The sequence below is a fragment of the Macrotis lagotis genome, chromosome X (assembly GCF_037893015.1).
Source record: "Macrotis lagotis isolate mMagLag1 chromosome X, bilby.v1.9.chrom.fasta, whole genome shotgun sequence".
NCBI classification, from domain to species: Eukaryota; Metazoa; Chordata; class Mammalia; order Peramelemorphia; family Peramelidae; genus Macrotis; species Macrotis lagotis.
Genome location: NC_133666.1, coordinates 344153317 through 344172729, shown reverse-complemented (window position 1 = coordinate 344172729; position 19413 = coordinate 344153317).

Here is a 19413-nt window from a genome sequence, read left to right as displayed (position 1 = left end):
TCATTATAAAAGTTTTCATATTTTAACACGGTATAATATGTCTGGATCATTTCTTCATGCTACCATTCTAGTTTCTTTCATCTCCTGGGTTTCTTCTTGTGTCAAATATAATACAATTGACTTGAATCTGAAATCCTTTCCTCCTCCTGAAAAATATCTTTATTCACAATAGGTGATGGCAAACTCCCTGAAACATCAGCTCTCTTGTGGGTTACAGATAAGTTGTAAAAGGTTCTTTTCTCCCTCCTTTAAGAATAAGATTTGCCTTGGCTTTTGTGAACTCTGGAGAAAAATAGAAATACTATTGATACAGTCTGCCTTTGTGTTCCTTCACTAAAATATGATCATTTACTATCACCATGATGCTCCTCAATCACTGGAAGCTGCTGACGGCTGAAAAAAAAAATTCATTCTATTTCCCTCTCCAGAGAGAAATAGTTACTACACACACACACACACACACACACACACACACACACACACACACACACACACAAACACACACGCACCCCCCCACACACACACACAGATACAGTTGTTCAGTCATTTTTTTCGGTAATATTCGACTCCTGACATCCCTCTTTGGAGTTTTCTTGGCAAAGATACTTGACAAAGATATGTAGTGGTTTGCCATATCCTTCTTCAGCTCATTTTACAGATGAGGATACTGAGACAAACTGGGTGAAGTGATTTGCCCAAGGTCATTAGCAAACAAGTGTCTGAGGCAAAAGTTGAACTCAGGAAGAGGAATCTTCCTGACTCCTTGCCTGGCACTCTATTTCTTTGACCTGTATTTTTCTTTAACTCCTCACATTTGAAGAATCACAGAATTTTTAAACTAAAAGAAGCAACACAATTCATTGAGTTTACACCCCACATGCAGTTGAATCCCAGAGAGGGTCAACAATTGATCTAAGGTCACTTTGCTAGTTAGTGGTAGAATCAGAGCTTTATGTTCTCAGCATTAAGATCCTGTGGGTGTTTTCTTTTTTAACACAGACGTAAGGAACCAGTGGGAGCACCTGCATCAAAGTTTATTTTTGTATTAGAGCCTGAGTGTGTGTTTTCAGGGGAGTAGCTATTGTCACCCCAGGCATTCTACCTGACATCTCTTGTCAGTATGGATCATAATACACAGATACAGAATTAGAAAGGATTTTTGAGGCCATTGATTCTAACCCTCTCATTTTACAGTTGACTAGAATAAGGCACAGCAAGGTGAAGTGATTTGCTTGGGTCTTAGTCACATAGCTAATAAATGTCCAAGACAGAATTTTAACCTAGGTCTTTCTGTAGCCATGTCCAGGACCCAATCTCCTAGATCATGCAAATAGAATTACGTGTCTGGAATTGCTTGAAGCTAGAGAAGCCCATTAATCAGTGAAAGGGAAGAGACTGGCAGATATACACTGTCTTCCTTCTCACACTTACTCCCTAAAGTGAAGCTAAATCTTTTGCCTGAATTAAATAGTGATATCAATACATCTGTCTCCTTGGTGCTGGCAAAGATTCAAAAGGTCCTACTTCTGTTGATGTCAGTCTGGATTTGCTGGAGAGAACTGGGAGTAGTTAAAACAAAGAAGTAGCAAACAAACAAGAAAGTGTGGTCTGGGATAGGAGTATTTTTCTCAACAAAGCAAAAAGTTGGTGGTCTTCAAGTGTACACAAGGATGTCACAATTAAAAAAGGGGAGCTCTTTCTTTTCCTTGGAGAATTTTTCTTTGACTATTTGATGTGCTTTAATTTGCCAACTGTAGGAATAAAGATAAAGATCCATAGCTTCCTCTTTTAAGATATGGTCTTCATATCTTTTTCAGTTAAGCATGGCAGGATGACTTTGTCCTAAAGTCTTTATTTTCCCATATTCACATGGGGGAAGAAAGTTGCTCCTCTTCCACATGTCAGTGTTCAATAGATACTCTATTGAATTCTAAACTAGATTGCTGGGCTTATAGTCCAAACATGCCGTCAGTAAGAAGAATGTCCCCATACAGTCTCAAAATTTTATAGCATTATTTTTATGCTAACTCTATAAGTGAAACTATAAATAAGGAATTTCTGAATAAATTATGACAAATGTAATGGAATATTACTGTTCAGTAAGATATGATATATGTGACGAATATAAGGAAGCATGGAAAGATAACTGCAGAGTGAAGATGTTTAAATGTTCTAAGTAACTAATACAATGTAAAGAGAAAGAACAGTTTAAAAAAGCAAATGTAACAATTATAAATATCTAGCAGTACTAGAAAGAAGACATATGAGAATTTCTAACATCCCTTTGTGGCAGTGGGAAGTTCACACATTTTAGGACTTTTTGAATGCATTTATCAATTATGTTTATTTTCCCCTCCTCCCTAAAAATACTATTTTATTAAATGGCTTTCTGGTATGGGAGGAAAAGGGATAACTTTGGTATATTGGAGATAACTATGCTAATGTAAGAAAAAAAAGTAAAAGCTTATTAAAAAATATTTCCATTTCATGAATTTTAACTGTGTTGAGATAATTTCTTCCTAGAGACAGTATGTGTAATGGGAAGAGAACTGTTTTCTAAGTCAGAGGACATGAGTTCAAGTCTAGATTTACTCCCTATGTAGCTCTGGACAAGTTCCAATTCTCTTGAGCTCAGTTTCTTTATCTGTAAAATCATGGGATTGAACTAAATGATCAGTGGAATTTTTCCAGTTCTAAACCTATCATTCTATGACAATACCATAAAGATATTTGTGATGAATTATATAGAAGCACAAAGTGAAATAATTTAAGGTAGCTAACTTAGTCCGATCTAAGGAGACCTTGGATCTTCCTATACCCTGCTTGGAAAATTATTTTGAGACTTCACTGGGAAATGTATATTGTTAGATATTAATGACTACTGTTCACATAACATGTTGGAGTGATGGTCTTGGAAACAAAAGAAATGGAATCCAACTTCTGCTTCAGACACATTATAAGAATGGCTGGGGGTGCAGCTAGGTGGTACAGTGTATAGCCCTGGAGTCAGGAGTAACTGAGTTCAAATCCAGCCTCAGACACTTAATAATTACCTAGTTGTGTGGCCTTGGACAAGCCACTTAACCCCATTGCCTTGCAAAAAAACCAAAAAAGAATGGTTGGGAAAAGTCACTTAGCATCTCAAAGTATATATTTTTTCTCCTCCATAAAGTTGGGAAAATAATAATAAATTTATCTCATTGTATTGCTTTGAAAAAAAAGTATTTTGCAATTCGGATTTGGGAGATTCAGAGAAACATAGGGAGATTTATATGAACCGATGCAACAAACCAATCAACAAACGTTTAAGTTTCTACTATGGAGATACAAAATCCAAAAAATAGACACCTACCCCCCCCACGCCTGTCATCAATCATTTTATAGTTTTATGGATGGGAGTATGTGAACCAATATAAATTTACAAAATACCAATAAAAGAGGACAAGGTAACTTGTGGTAGGTGGAGATACTAGTAACTGAAGGAATCAGACAAAATAGGAGGTGGTGAGGAGAACAATATTCCAAGTATGTGAAAGAAATATTGAATGATATGGAGAGAGATGTACACAAGAAGCAGCAAGTAGAACAAGATGGCTGGATTATAGAGTCAGGGTACAGGCTGTATTATATAATAAAATCAGAAAATAATGAGAGGGTAAAGTAATGAAAAGGTTTAAATCACCAAGGAGCCTATATTTAATCTTATGTGAATGATAAAGAATTAGGTAAGCAGAAGAATAAAATAATCATTAAATAGAATAATGTTAATAAGTAGGCTTGGTTAATTATTTAACTTACCCTACATTTAATTACAATAATCAATCTTATTCTCAGAGAATAGATGATGAAGCATCGCATTTTGGTGGAGATGGGGAACTAAATTAATGGGTCAAGTGGATATTTTCAGATTTGATTACTGGTTTGGCTGGCTACATTTAAACTGCTTTCTTTGTTACAAGCTATAGTTTAATGAAGGTGCAAAGGAGTGTCATGATGTGTATGAATGTATGTGTGTATAATGTGTAAAGAAATCACAAGAAAAAAGGAATCAATAAAACTTTTTAAATAAATGTTTTTTTATAAACCTTAAAAATCTATAATCATGAACTCTTAAAAAATTTTGTGATGTTATTTTTATTAATATCTATAAAAATCAATAATGATAATTTTTGTTTTGCATGAGTGTAGTTGAATCCTAATTTATGAGTTAAGCATTTCACCCTAGTATGAGCTGTGGTGCCCCCCCCCAGAAGTTCTGACAAGAGGAAATATGTACCTAGGAAATGAGGGAGCTGTATACAAGTAGAGAGATATCAAAGTTCCCTATTTCTTTTGCTCTTAAAGAAGCAAGACTGAATATTCATTTTAAAGAAATGAAAAGTTTCTGATAAGGTGCCTGGATACCTCTGACTACTTGCTTTTTATTTTTACAGTTTAATATAGTAATGACAAAAATGGAGGTGGAATAGAATCCAGAAATATGAATATAGAGATAAGACCAAAGTATAGTATAGTAGGGCCAAAACAGACACCATGTACTGGAATTAGTTCCATCTGGCTCTAGAAAGGTGATTGTTAAATCTTCAATGTGAATAATTGCACTTGAGAAATCAAGGAACAGTAGAAGACAAGGATTAATTTATTGTTATCTTGACTGTCTAGAATTAAGAGAGGGATGAAGATAGGTTACTAATGCAATTAAACCTAAGTGTATCATATTTTCTTTTAGTGTTCTCAACAGCCCTTTAAAAATTTTTTTAAAAAATTTTTAATTATATTTATTTTATTTTTGTACAAATGATTTGTTATACATTACTAAAATATTCTTGTTTAAGAGTAAACATAATACCCACTCCCCTCCAAAAAATATAGACACTCATGAGAAATAAAGAGGAAAAAATTTCAATTTAAATTAAAAAAATAATAATAGGGGCAGCTAGGTGGCATAGTGGATGGAGCACCAGCCCTGTAGTTAGGAGCACCTGAGCTCAAATCCAGCCCCAGAAACCCAACAATCTCCCAGCTGTGTGACCCTGGGTGAGTCACCTAACCTCATCTGCCCTGCAATCCCCCCCAAATAATGATGGTGATGATAATAATAATAATAATAATAATAATAATAATAATAATAAATGTGCTTCAGTCTGTGTTCCAACACCACCAGCTCTGTCACAGGTGGATCACATTCTTTAGGATAAGTCCATCACAAAAGCTATTTCCATATTTTTCCACTGTTGGCGTTGCTGATCGCAACTCCTTCCATTCATACTTCCCCACTACTATACACTATATTTTCTCTCTCCTTTCACGTTGTCCCTCTTCTTAAATGTATTGTAGGGTAGCTGAGTGGCACAGCAGACTGATCACCAGCCTTGGGGCCAAGAGGCCCCAAGCTCACATACCACCCCTTAAAGCCCAGCAACAACTCAGTCCTGTGGTCCCAGACAGGCTATCCAATCCCAGCCCCTTGCAAGAAGTAAAAAAAGGAAATGTGTTATATCTGACCACTCTCCCCCATGGTCCAACCTCTCCTCTATCACTCACATCTCCTCCTTCCCCCTGTTCCCCTTTTCTTCTTCTTACTCTAGATGTCTATATACCCCATTGAGTATATATATATATATATATATATATATATATATATATATATATATGCTGTTCCCTCTCCAAGCCACCTCTGATGAGAGCAAAGGTTCCCTTATTTCCCCTTCCCTTCCCCTCTTCCATATCATTGCAATCAATAGCTCATTGTAATAAAACAATCTTATTATATAAAATATCTTAGCCTATTCCAGCTCTCTTTTCTCTTACTCCCATTACATTTCCCTATTAGCCATTGACTCCATTTTTACAATATATTGTATCTTCAAATTCAGCTCTCTCCTGTGCTTCATCTATAAAAGCTCCTAGCTGCTCTATTAAAAGAGAAGTTTCTTATGAGTATTATCAGTATCATTTTTCTATGCAGGAACACATGTAGTTCATCATCATTAAGTTCCTCATAATTTACCTCTCTCCTCTATGCTCTATGCTTCACCTGAGTCCTGTGTTTGAAGATCAAACTTTCTGTTCAGCTCTGGCCACTTTAATAGGAACATTTGAAATTCCCCTGGTTCATTGTAAGTCCATCTTTTTCCCTGGAAGAGGATGTTCAGTTTTGCTGGGTAGTTGATTCTCGGTTGCCTTCTGAGCGCTTTTGTCTTCCAGAATATTATATTCCAAGCCCTACAAGCCTTTAATGTAGTTGCTGCTAAGTGCTGTGTGATTCTTACTGCAGCTCTATGATATTTGAATTGTGTCCTTCTGGTTGCTTGTAATATTTTCTCTTTGACTTGGGAGTTCTGGAACTTAGCTATAATATTCCTGGAGGTTGTTTTTTTGGGGGTCTTTTTCCAGGGGAGATTGGTGGATTCACTTAATTTCTAACTTGCCCTCTGCTTCTAGGATATCTGTGCAATTTTCCTGTAGGATTTCTTTAAAAATGAGGTCAAGGCTCTTTTCCTGATCATGACTTTCAGGTATCCCAATAATTTTTAAATTATATTTCCTGAATCTGTTTTCCAGATCAGTTATTTTTTTCAATGAGATGTTTTGCATTTTCTTCTAATTTTTCATTCTTTTGGTTTTGAAGTGTTGTGTCCTTGCTTCTGATAAAGTCAGCAGCTTCCTTCAGCTTTATTCTAGAGCTGAACAGTTTGTTTTCCTCAGAGAGCTTTATCTTTTTTACTATCTGGCCAATTCTGCTTTTTAATGCATTCTTCTCCTCAACTTTTTGAACTGTTTTATCCATTTGACCTATGCTGGTTTTCAACATGCTATTTTTTTCAGCATTTTTTTGGATCTCCTTGACTAAGCTGCTGACTTCTTTTTCATGTTTTTCCTGCATCTCTCTCATTTCTTTTCCCAATTTTTCTTCTATCTCCCTCACTTGATTTTCAAAATCTTTTTTGAACTCTGTCATAGCCTGAACCAATTTTCATTTTTCTTGGAGTCTTTAGATGCAGGAGCTTGTACTTCCTCATCTTCAGACTGAGTATTTTTTGATCCTTCTTGGGATCATAGACAATGTATTTCTCAATGGTGTTCCTCTTTTTTCTCTGTTTACTCATTTCCCTAGTCTGTGATTGGTCTTGGGGTACTTCCTGAGTTTTTGAATATTATTGGGATACCCCCCCCCCCATAAGGGTCTCAGTGTGTGAAGCTCTGTCTTCCCTCCTGGTCTATGAATGACCACAAGTGCACCCCTCTGCCACAGGGCTGAGGTGGGGGAGAGCTCTGATGTTCTATGGGAGGCCTAGAATGTGGTCAGAGCCTCAGAGTCCTGTTCCAGGTACAAAGGACAGACCTTGGAAGTTTCTCTCCACTCCCCTACTCTTGTTATGCTCAGCACTCAGGGCTTAGTTGCCTGGGGGCTCCTGCTTACCTGCTCCGCCTGCTGTTCCTGGATCTGGGCTGCCTGATCTGGGCTGCCAAGGCCATGCTTCTGGCTGAGTGCCCTGAGGGCTGAGCTTCACACATTCACTCTGGCAGAAGTCCCCGCTGATCTTCCAAGTTGTGCCCAGTGCTCCCTAGGTGTTGGTCAGGAAACTGCCCCTGTTGCCATGAATTGAGGCTCCCAGGTGCCCTGGGGCTGCCCCCTGGACCCTGAAGTTACTTTTCTCTGGCAGGCAGCCCCTCTAACCCCATGGAGTGGAGCCTTTCTGCTATTTTCCAGGTTACCTTGGGCTGGAGAACTGCCTCACTGGATCCCTCTGTGGGTTTTGTCTCCCAAAAATTTAGTTAGAGTCCTTATTTTATGAGTTTTGAGAGAGAACACCTAAGAGAGACTGTTCTGTCACCATCTTGGCACTGCCCCCTCTGTATCATATGTTTTAACAGAACCATTTGCTAAACATTTCACAGCACAACCCTGAAGGCAGACCACTGAACAGAGACAGAACAGGATATTAAACTTCAGCAGCTGGTAAAATCATTTTAGAGGACTAGACCTAGCTTGGAGATTCTTGACTGTTTTTTGGTTTAAAAAGTCATTTCTCAAAAGACAATTACTTCCTTTTCTCTAAAGGCTCAGAAATTTGGCGGAATAATTGAGTGAAGTACTCTGAGAATTAAAGTTGTGACACTTGACCTTTCATTTGACCTATCTTTCTTAGTATGCCATATGATCACATTTTGGATTGCCTGTGGAATATCAATGGAGAGGTTTGAAATTTCCATACTTTCAGCATTTTAGGGCAACATCATATTTTTTGTTCTTAGCCCAAGATTAATTGAGTCAGTGTTCACTCTACTAGGAACAGAGAAATTTAACATTAGAAGGCAGTAGGAAGATGTTAAGCATTTGAATTTTGAATGACTTTTCGTAAGCAATGCAACCTTTGATGAAGTCAGTAAAGTTGATTTAGATTCATATGATGAAAGAACATGGTTGTGTGAGTCTGAGTGTCACTCTTTTGCTAGTTAGTAAAATGTGTGACATGACTTCCTCTTTCCTATTGACTGCAGAAAACTGGGCACAAGAAACCTATTGCTTTTGGAACTTCAAGCACTTGAGATGACCCCAAGTTCACAAGAAACTTGCCCCACTTTCATTCAAAGCATTACGTTGTGGAAAGCTTAGAACAGTATATTTGAATATCCTACCACTCTCTCCTCCAAAAAAAAAAGATTAATCTTAAATAAGATAAATAAGATGACTTATTGGAGTGAATTGATAAAAGACTCTGAGAATGGGCAGTGTCCTTTGTTTTTCCTTAATCAGCTTGACTCCAAACTTCCCATCTTGGTTGTTGTCCTTCATGCTTGCAGAAGATCAAAATGACACACTATTTGATTGGGTTAGATCAGACCAACATGAGTTTCTGAAGACACAAATAGTGTGTTTGAATGTTTGGAGTGAAGTCTCTATATCTCATGTTTCATTTGAACTTCTCTAATTTTGCTTTTCTCATAGAGTATCTTCTCTGATGCATGCCCACCATGCTGGAAGGTCCTGTGCCATTATCACTTATTGTTTCATAATTGATTCCAGAGTTCTTCATAAAGACCTTGAAAGTATCCTTCTAGCACTCCATCCTGCCTCTGACTGAGTGTTTTCTTTGTGTGAGTGCTCTTCTTTTAGATACAAAGTTACATTTGGCACACAAATTACAAAAAAAGTTGTCCTGTCTGAATGCTTGACCAATCAGCAATACCATCTGGCAGGGATGTGTAGTCAGGGGAAGACAGAGGAAGCAGTTTCCCCCGATATCATGAAAAGTAAAAAAAAAAGAAATAATAATGGTATAAGAAATATTAATACTTGATCAATGATATGCATTATATATATATGTAATTTCTGTATGATTCCAGTTATTTTCATAGACAAAACAGTTGAATTTGAGTATTTTAGCCTCAAATATGCGAAAGATAGGCAATGAGGCAGTGACAAACCTTAGATCTCACAAGCCCTCAATAACTAAGTTAAGTACATTCAATAAGTGCATGCCTGTTGTTATTTCTCCAGTGTGTGTAACTATAATTCATTTTTCTGACATGGTGCTGGTAGACTGTCCAGGTTTCACAGGCATACAGTAATGAGTTCAGAAGAATGACTGTTTAGATCTTCAGTTTGGGAGGCAGCCTGTTACTTCTTTTCTCCCACACTTTACCTTGGAGTATGCAAAACACTGAGCTCACTCTGGCACTGTGTATATTAGTCTCATCATCTGTGTTTATATCCTTGGAAAATATACTAACAAAGTAAATGAAGTTATCCACAGAATTAAAAGCTTCTCCGTTTGCTTTAACTGGTGATTTCAAGTGATGATGTGAAGCTGGCTTTTTGAGAACCCCTGTTTTATTGGTGCTAACTATCAAGTCAAAATTAGCGGAATCCATCCATTCTCTGTTGCATCTCAGCCTGAACTGAATACACAATCATCTATGAACAAGTCAAGCACTATCTCTCCCTCTACTTTAGTATAACCTTCATCCTTCTGGAGAGCATTTGACAATATCACTGAAAACATCAACCATTATTAAAAGTATCAAGCATTATCCAGAACCGTGGCACGAATGCTAACATGAAACTGCCATACAACTTCTCTACACAACCAAATTTTACATGATTTTCTACCAGCCTTCAAAGTTATCAATATCAAAGACCCTGGTCACCAAACTAAGGTCAAAATGGGTACAGGATTTAGACATAAAGTGTGACACCATAAATAAATTAATAGACCAAGAAATATTCTGTCAGATCTATGGAAAGGGAACAAATTTATGACCAAGTAAGAAATAGTGTATGTTATAAATTGCAAATTGGATGATTGTGACTATATTAAAAATGTTTTGCACTAATAAAATTAATGCTGCCAAAATTAGAAGAAAACAAGAAAACTGGGAAACAATTTTCACAGTTAGGGCTTCTGATAAATGTCACATTTCTAAAATATATGGAGAAGTGCATAAAATTTATGAGGTTAACAGTCATTCCCAAATTGATAAATGATCAAAGAATATGAACAGACAGTTTTCAAATGAATAAACTAATATATCATCATACCAAAAATGCTCCAAATCATTATTGATTAGAGAAATACAAATTGAAACAACTGTGAGGTTTCACTTTATGCTTATCAGATCAGCTAAGATGACAGAAAGGGAAAATGATCAATATTGGGGAGGTTGTGGGAGGATTGGGGCATTAATGTATAGCTACTGGAGTTATGAATTGATCTAGTCATTTTAGAGAGCAATAAAACTGATCATATCCTTTGACCCAACAATTCCAATACTAGACCTATACCCCAAAGAAATGATAAAAATTTGGGAAAGGTCCCACATATTCCAAAATATTCATAGCAGCTCTTTTTTGTAGTGGCAAAGAATTGGAAATTGAGGGGATATCCATCAATTGGAAAATGGTTGAACAAGTAATGGTATATGAATGTTATGGAAAACTATAGTTCTATAAGAAACCATAAATGGTAAGACTCTAGAGAATCATGGAATGAATTACAGGATCTGAGGCTGAGGGAAGGGAGCAGAACCAAGTGAAAATTCTACACATTAACAACAACATTGTGCATTGATCAACAGTTCAGGGAGCTGGGGCAACTTTATTAGACCATCTATGAACAATACTATCCTCATGCAAAGGAATAAAAACAAAATAAAACAAATCCAAAAAAAATTCAGAATCTGATGAAAATTAGTTACATTTTAAAGCATTTCTCTTATGAATTTATTTCCCTTAATCCTAAATCCTCATATCAAAAATGAATAATCAGTAAGCACGTTTAATACAAATGTGTACGTACAATATTCACCTCACTGTTCAAAGCTGAGGGGAGGGGAGGGGAGTAGGAAAGGAGGGTGGAAGGAAATTTTCTAATTTAAAAATATGCATAGGCATATGAAAGAATGTTGAAAAATTTATATAAAATATATCTGGAAAAAATAAAATATCAATTAAAAAAAGACCTTGGTCAGATGACAAATCACGTGTTTAAACCTCTGTTTTGCCTCTGGCATTTCTACTGGAATTATCAAACAACAAATCTCTCCCCCTTCTGAAGTAATATTGGCTCTTGGATAGATGATCATCTTCTAGGTCAGGGCTGTTCAACCTTAGGTTACCTTAGTGCCACATTAAAATAAAATAATTATTTGAGGACCACACCCAGAATAGAAGGGGCTCTGGGGTCAAGGTTCTTATATATAAAAAGTTGTCTCATAATATCTTAGAAAATGGTGGAACCCATGTCATCAATATGACAGGCAAAGGTGCAAAACCTGAAAGCAAACACAAAACAACAAAGCGACAACACAATAGATCACATACTGACTAGTCTGCATCAGGTAGACAGAAGACATCCCACAGATAGATTGGAAATTTGGTGGGATATGTTGTTCCAGCTATAATATTGCTCAAAAATACCAAAGAAAATTAACACCAACAAGAATATTAGTGATGGCATTAAAATCTATGCTGCATTCCTTGTAAGTTATTACTTAATTTTTTTTCACTTGTGAAAATAAAAACCCACAAGCGAGCTCTACTTTGGACATCCCTGTTCTAGGTAAAAGGTCAATCCTCTAGGGCTGACTCTGGAAAGAATCTTTTCAGAAATGACTAAGAGAGAGAGACCCCTTTGTGATTGTCACAAGGAAACCTGTTTACTTTTCCTTTATAAAAATGGACAATAGAGGCATCCTTGAATTCCTGGGGGGATAACCCTGGAAGATTTCAGTCAGTTTTTGTATGAGCAATAGACCTCTTGTCTTATAATATCAGTTGGAATAGAATCAGCACCAGGCTTTTTGCCACATGATAGGAGCTTAATGGCATCCAAAAAACCTTCTTCTTCAGTGTGAAATTTAGCTAGAGAGGAAATTAACTTCAATCTGAGTTAACTGGTTAAGGGCTTCAGCATTGGTTGATGACAGTCTGTTGAGAATTCCATGGAAGTGTTTAGCCTATCATGCCACGATCATGTCCTCATCACTAATCAATGTGTTTCTTCAGTGCTGAGTAGTAGAGATACTCCATAGGTCTTTGGCCCATAAAGAGCCTTTGGGGCATGCAAAAAGAACTTTGGATTGTTTCTATCAGCATAAAATTGAATTTTATTTGCCTTCATACTGTGCCAAGAATCCTGTATATCACTAAGTTTTGCTTGTACTTTATTTTTTATGGCTTTAGATCCTGCCTTCTTAGAGACAAATGAACTATCCTACTGGTAACCCTGTGGAGTTCTTGCTTTTTTGTTTTGTTTAAATTCCTCATCATTTTTATCAAATCAGTCTTGATGTTTGCAAATGTTCTGGCCCAGATGAATAAATGTGATGCTATACACCAAATCTCTAAAAGCTGCCCACTCCTTTTCTGCTTCACTATTGCCAACTGTGTGTTGGCTCAGCTTTCCTTTCAAGTTAGCAAAAAACTGTTCAAGCATGGAGCTCTCTAATTTGTTAACATTAAGTCTTCTGGCAGTTATCTTGCGGTGGGGCCTGTATCGCACATTGCTGTTGTCACCCTCACATTCTGTCTGTCTCTTCTTACAATGACATCATTTATTAAGTGCCAATGTTTGCTTCAATGTTGCATCCACAAAGTTTTATTGTGAGTAAGAAAACAGAATACAGTGTTTATGATGAGATCACGAGGCACATATATTCAGTAGTATGTGACTGTTGCTGTTGCTGTACCCAGCTCCATTCCTCCAGAGGACTTCCAGTCATGACTGATAGTCTGTGCCTTCTCTGGCATTAAAGTCCTTCAGCATTACAAGTTTATTTGCTTTCAGCACAAAGATGATGACAATTTCTAGGTATTCATAATATTTTTCTTTGACCTCCTCAGGGTTCATCATGATTCATTAATCATGGCTGTGTGGTATTTTACTGTAACTAGTAATTGCATTGTCATGAGCCTGTCAGTCACCCCTTTTGGGAGATCTACCTGCTTATTTACTAGATTAGTTCTGATTGTGAAACCTAGACCAACTTCACAGCACTCCCATCACTGCGGCCACTCTGACTTCAGTAAACTGGCCTTCATTTGATAACCTTGTTTCACTCAGGCCTACATTTTGGATTTGCTGCCTACTGAGTCTTTTGCAGCAACACTGTTCATCTTTCAGGTCTATTGATTTCTTATTATTCATAAGTGTACAAATGGTTCATGTATAATAGTGAGTGAAATTATTTTCACAAAATTTTTTTTGATGTTTATTTTTTTCTGGGTGTGTGTTTCAACCAAGGGCTAGGATCCCTCCCTAAACAGACGAGGGTAGGTGAAGCAGACAATTTTTCAAACATCTTTTTTAGCCCCTTCCTCATTCCAGGGCATGAGATGTGTAATCCTTTAAAAGGCTCTTAGATACTCAGGGGCTGTTCAGTATCACTACTGCTTTAGTCCCATGAGAAGATGTCTCATGGGCTGCCTATGGGCAGAGTTATGAATATAGATCCCAGTATATCCACTCTTGCTATTTTTTCACTTGTCTGTTTCCACAAGGATTTTGAGGAAGGTAAAAATGGTTAAATGGTGATATCTTTTTTCTCATGCATAAGTTGGATTTAAGTGAGACAGTTGTGTGAAGTGGGGTGCCTCACGCTTCTAGAGTCACTGAAGTCCAGTGGCAAGAAAAAAGTTAAGAAAACTGGCAATGGTTGGGATGCAGTGGATGATCTTGGTGTCTTTGAAATCTTACTAAGCTCTAAGTACTCCACTCCATTTGAACAAATTATTTAAATCTCCCTAACCTAGTAGGGAAATATTTATATGGTGTGGAGTAGACATCCCCTAACTCATGGAAAAATTTGAGGCTAGTTGACTAACCTCAATCTGGTTTAGCCCATCTGCTGAGACAATTTACTGGGATATGACTGCTGCACGTGCTAGATACAGCTTCTTGGAATCACAGATGACAATTGGGGACACATCTGAAAAGGTAGATGAAAAGGACTTGGCAACCCTCACTCTGGAATACCTGCACACACCATGTTACTCAGTTGATAAAACACTTCCTTATGCTTTCTGAATCCCCATTATTTTTATCTTTTTTTTTAATCTTTTTTTTGTACAATTAAAAATCTTATTTTTTTATTTTTCCAACTGCATATAATGGATGTCTTCAACAATAATTTATTTTGCAATTTTTTACATTTTTCTCTTCCCTCCCCTCCCCTTCCCCCTGACAGAAAGCAATCTAATATGAACTATACATAAATAATTATGCTAAACATAGATCCATATTAATCAAGCTGTGAAAGAAGAATCAAATCCAAATTTGAAAAGAGAATTAGAGTCTAGAGAAAAAGACATAATATAAAAGACAACTTTTAAAAATTGAGGATATTAAGCTTTGGTCTTTATTTAAACTCTACACTTCTTTCTCTGGATTTGGATATTTTCTATAGGTTATTTAGGATGGTCTTTGATTATTATACTCCTGAAATGTGCAAGCCCATCATAGTTGATCATCATTATTTGTATGTTTAATGTCCATTCTGGTTCCACTCACTTCATTCTGTATCAGTTCATGTAAATCTTTCCTGGATATTCTGAAGTCCAATCCTTCATGATTTCTTATAGAAAATAGTGCTCCATCACATTCATGTGCTACAATTTGTTCAGCCATTCCCCAGTCAATAGATATACTCTCAATTTCCAATTCTTTACCAGTAGGAAAAAAGAACCATTTAAAAAATTTTGTTCACTTTTTTGGGAATCTCTTTGGGAGACCCAGTAGTAGTGGTATTGGATTGAAAGGGTATGCACAGTTTTATTGTCCCTCAGGGCATAGTTCCAAATTGCTCTCCAGAAAGTTTGGATCAACTCCACCAACATTGCATCAGAACCACTGATAATTTTAAAGTAGAATTTGGAAAGTGGAAGGAATGCTCACTGAAGGACAGAGCATAACACTGTGAGTTTAGAGACTTTCCTCTGCTCCATCCATCTGATGACTTTTCACAGGTTTTCTCCTAAATCAAATGATTGTAGAGTGCTTAGCACATTGTCTGACACATAATATATAAATGTTAGGTGTTATTATTGATTAAATTTCCTCATACCATTACAGGACTGATAGTTCTGAGATGGGAGTGGGTAGGAATACAAAGAGGACTTTCATTAGAAAATTTTGGTGAGATAGTCTTCAAACTCTGGCTGAGTGTTTCCACTGTGGTTACCTGGATGAATGCTTCAGATAATTCAGCTGAGTTGTCTCAGCTACTATATGATTATAATGGTTCAGGAGACTATTTCCAATTGCTAAGTTCCCAGGGAGGGAGACACTGATCATCCAGGAAACTAAGAGGACAGAGGATTTTTTTTTGGCAAGGTAATGGGGTTAAGTGGCTTGCCCAAGGCTACACAGCTAGGTAATTATTAACTGTCTGAGGCTGGATTTGAACCCATGTACTCCTGACTCCAGGGCCGGTGCTCTATCCACTGTGTCACCTAGCCGCCTCGACTAAGGTTTCTTAAATGAGGAAAGAGCTTGTTGCAGAAAAATAACAAGACAAATGAAAGTGTGTTATCAGGTAGCAAGAGGCAATAGGACTATGGTCTAGACATCCTGTTGGATAGAAAAAGGATCAACTAATAAAAACTATTTTTCTTTCTGGACTATAATATAAAACAATGCCTTGAAAACATTATAAATTTATAATCTCAAAAGTAATGAAAATTTCTGTACATATATTCAAAATATGAGCCAGTACATAGAAATAATAGTAGTAGCTATGGAATTAAGTTTTTCTATAGTGGAGAAAGTTTATTTTATTTTTAAATAAATATTCATCACTTTCCAAATTGGGTAGAATTAATTTTCTCTGCCCTATCTTTTCTCACATTTTAGAGGTGAAAGGGAAGGAGAGTCAAGCAAAAGACAAGTGGATTTATCCTGAGGTTTTATAGCAAAATCATATGAAGAAACTATGAAAACCTGTCATGAATATAATATTTTGCATCTAGGTCAAAGGGGTTTTGAAATGAAACTCATCTGGCGTGGAGTGACCAGGACAATGAAGAACACTTTAGGATGCTGATAGGCTTTCACATAGTTGCAAAATTAATCTTCACTGAGCACATTGAAGGTAGAGATAGGCAGGGGGGGTAAAAGCTGTTGTTGCTTGAAGACAAAGAGCAAATCAGAAAGATGGTTTTGACATCTTTTAAGTTGTGTTGCCCTAGATCAAAGTACCAGTTGCTTCCTCCTAGTTATAGCTCTACCAAAACCTTTATATTTTGTAATTCAACCGTTCTTTTCTTTGGTACTTTATTTAGTTTTAATTATTCTTTTTAAAATTCTCTACTAAAACTTCTTAATCCCAGTCTTATAGTGGAATTCTTTTTTTTAAAGTTTTTTTTCAAGGCAATGGGTTAAGTGGCTTGCCCAAGGCCACACAGCTAGGTAATTATTAAGTGTTTGAGGCTGGATTTGAACTCAGGTACTCCTGACTCCAGGGCCAGTGCTCTATCCACTGTGCCATCTAGCTGCTCCTTTTCTTTAGTATTTTACTTTTTTTTCTGATTACATGAACAGATAATTTCCTATTCCCTCTTGTAGTGGAATTTCAAGGGAAGAGGGGGTTATCTTGACTTCTGAAGCAATATGTAGATTAGTAATTAGATCAAACTGATGGTAGTGAAGAATCTCCCACCAGATTAGGAGAAAGGAGAATTTTCCTTTTTATGATAAGTCTTAAGATACACTTGTTTGGAGGCTTTGTGGAGACAGCTGTTTTTGACCACCTGAAAGGGGCTTTCTTCTTCAGATTCATTACCACCAAAAATTACTGTAAGTCAACATTCTCAAAAATAAAGTGCAAAAATATTATTTCTTAAGAAACAATATTCATTCAATTACTCCCGTTTTTGTACTTTAGGTAGTAAAGTATTTCACTATTTAAAAAAAAATCTCATTTCTTCTATGTAAAGGAGGTAGAAATGAATTCCCCATTAAAGTAGCAAGGTGCAGACTACATGTCACCTTTTGTAAATAAATACTTTGGTGGTGATTATCTATTTTTGATCCTCAGATGTTCTCTTTAATTAAAAGAAAAATATCTGGGTTTAGGCTACCAAGAGAAAATGAGTTGTAGGAAACATGTGCACATAGAGGGTCAGAGAAAATGTTAGCTCATTGATCAAGAAGGAATTTAATTATATGACAGTGAACTACATAAAACTAATGGGGTTGCTGAGGGAAAATGCAGGCTTCTTCCCACATTGAAGATAATAAATAAATTAGTCAAAATAGGAACCAAACTATCAGACAACAGGGGAAAATTTTTGTCATATGGATTGGAGAATTAAAAGCTCAGTTCTTACTAATAATAGCAGTATCTTCTGTCTAAATCCATATACATCACCCTGATAATATACCCCAAGGTGTTCAGCTAGATTTGATTTTTATTTCACTGTTTCTAGTAAATTATGATATAGTAAAACTAAATTGGCCTTAGCAGAACCCATAGGAATGCTTATTCTAGCACAGTGCTAAAAATTTACCCCCTGATGTCTCCTCTGAAATAGCCTACATCTCATGTTATTGACTAGAAAATGCATTTTTGACAGCTCAAGTGAAGAAATTTAATCTACATAACCTCAGAGAAGTCAAGGAGCTAGGGAGAAATTCGAGACTAACTAATGGGAAGAAATATAGCCGTTGCCAATGGTAGACTAGTAATAAGAGTAATGGTATTCCTATTACTGTTTTGTAGGCCATAGAACAAAAAAAATTGCACTTCTTAGTAACCTTGCTAAGAGAGAAAGTTCCAATTCTTTAATGTCTCCATTAACATCAGTTGATTCCTTGAAAGGAGGTATAGTAACAAACAAATAAATAAATTCAAAATCATCTTCATGTTGTTTCTAAATATTTGATCACTATTCACAGATAACAAAAGAGACAACATTTATATAGAGCTTATTAAATTTCAGACATTTAGAGCTATGAAATAATTATTGCATTTAATCTTTATAGCAGTCCTGGAAGGTAGGTTCTATTAATTACTCCCATTTTATAGTTTAGGAAACTGAGGCAGATAGCGATTAAGGGACCTGCCCAAGATAACTGCCAGCTAATAAGTGTTTGAGACTGAATTTTTGCCAAGGTCCCTCTAACTTTAGGCCCATCACTTTATCCACTGCACCACCTGACTGTGTTAGGGTTTATAAAGATGGAAGGCAGGTCTTGTGCTACATTATCTAGAATATGATTATAATAGAAATTTGTAAGAAAGTTAGTGGCCCCAAAAGCTTTTAGCTTTTAGAGGAGGCAGAACTCACTTCTTGCTGGAGTAGGTGTATGGAGATCAAGGAAGACAAAATTTCAATGCCTAAACATGAAGTAATTTATCAGATTACTGGGTCAAACACCTAATAGGTACCAATACAGTACCATCCAATCTAATCCAATATAATATAATATAATGAATATTTATCCAAAGTCTATTCTGTTCATGAGACCTTTATGCTCTGAGTTCTTCCATGGCAGAGCTTATTGGTCAGCAGCATCTGCAATTTTCTGGCAGGGTGATAATTCTATTCACTCTACACCCTAAGGACTTTCCCCTTTGTTTCCCAGAGACTGTTTCCCTGTCTTGTCATGGGAAGGGAATAGGCCCAGTTATAGTTTAACACATTGATCTTCTATGACTCTCTCTCTCTCTCTCTCTCTCTCTCTCTCTCTCTATATATATATATATATATATATATATATATATACACACATACACACATCTCTCTGGCTCTATTTACCTGTACATCTACCTTTTAAAATCTAAACATATACATGCATATTTTATATTAACCTACAAGGAGATAGGTATATAGTAAGACAAATATGTACATATTGAATTTGCCAATTTAGGAATACAGAAGTTACAGATTTATGTTTGTAGCATGTTTGT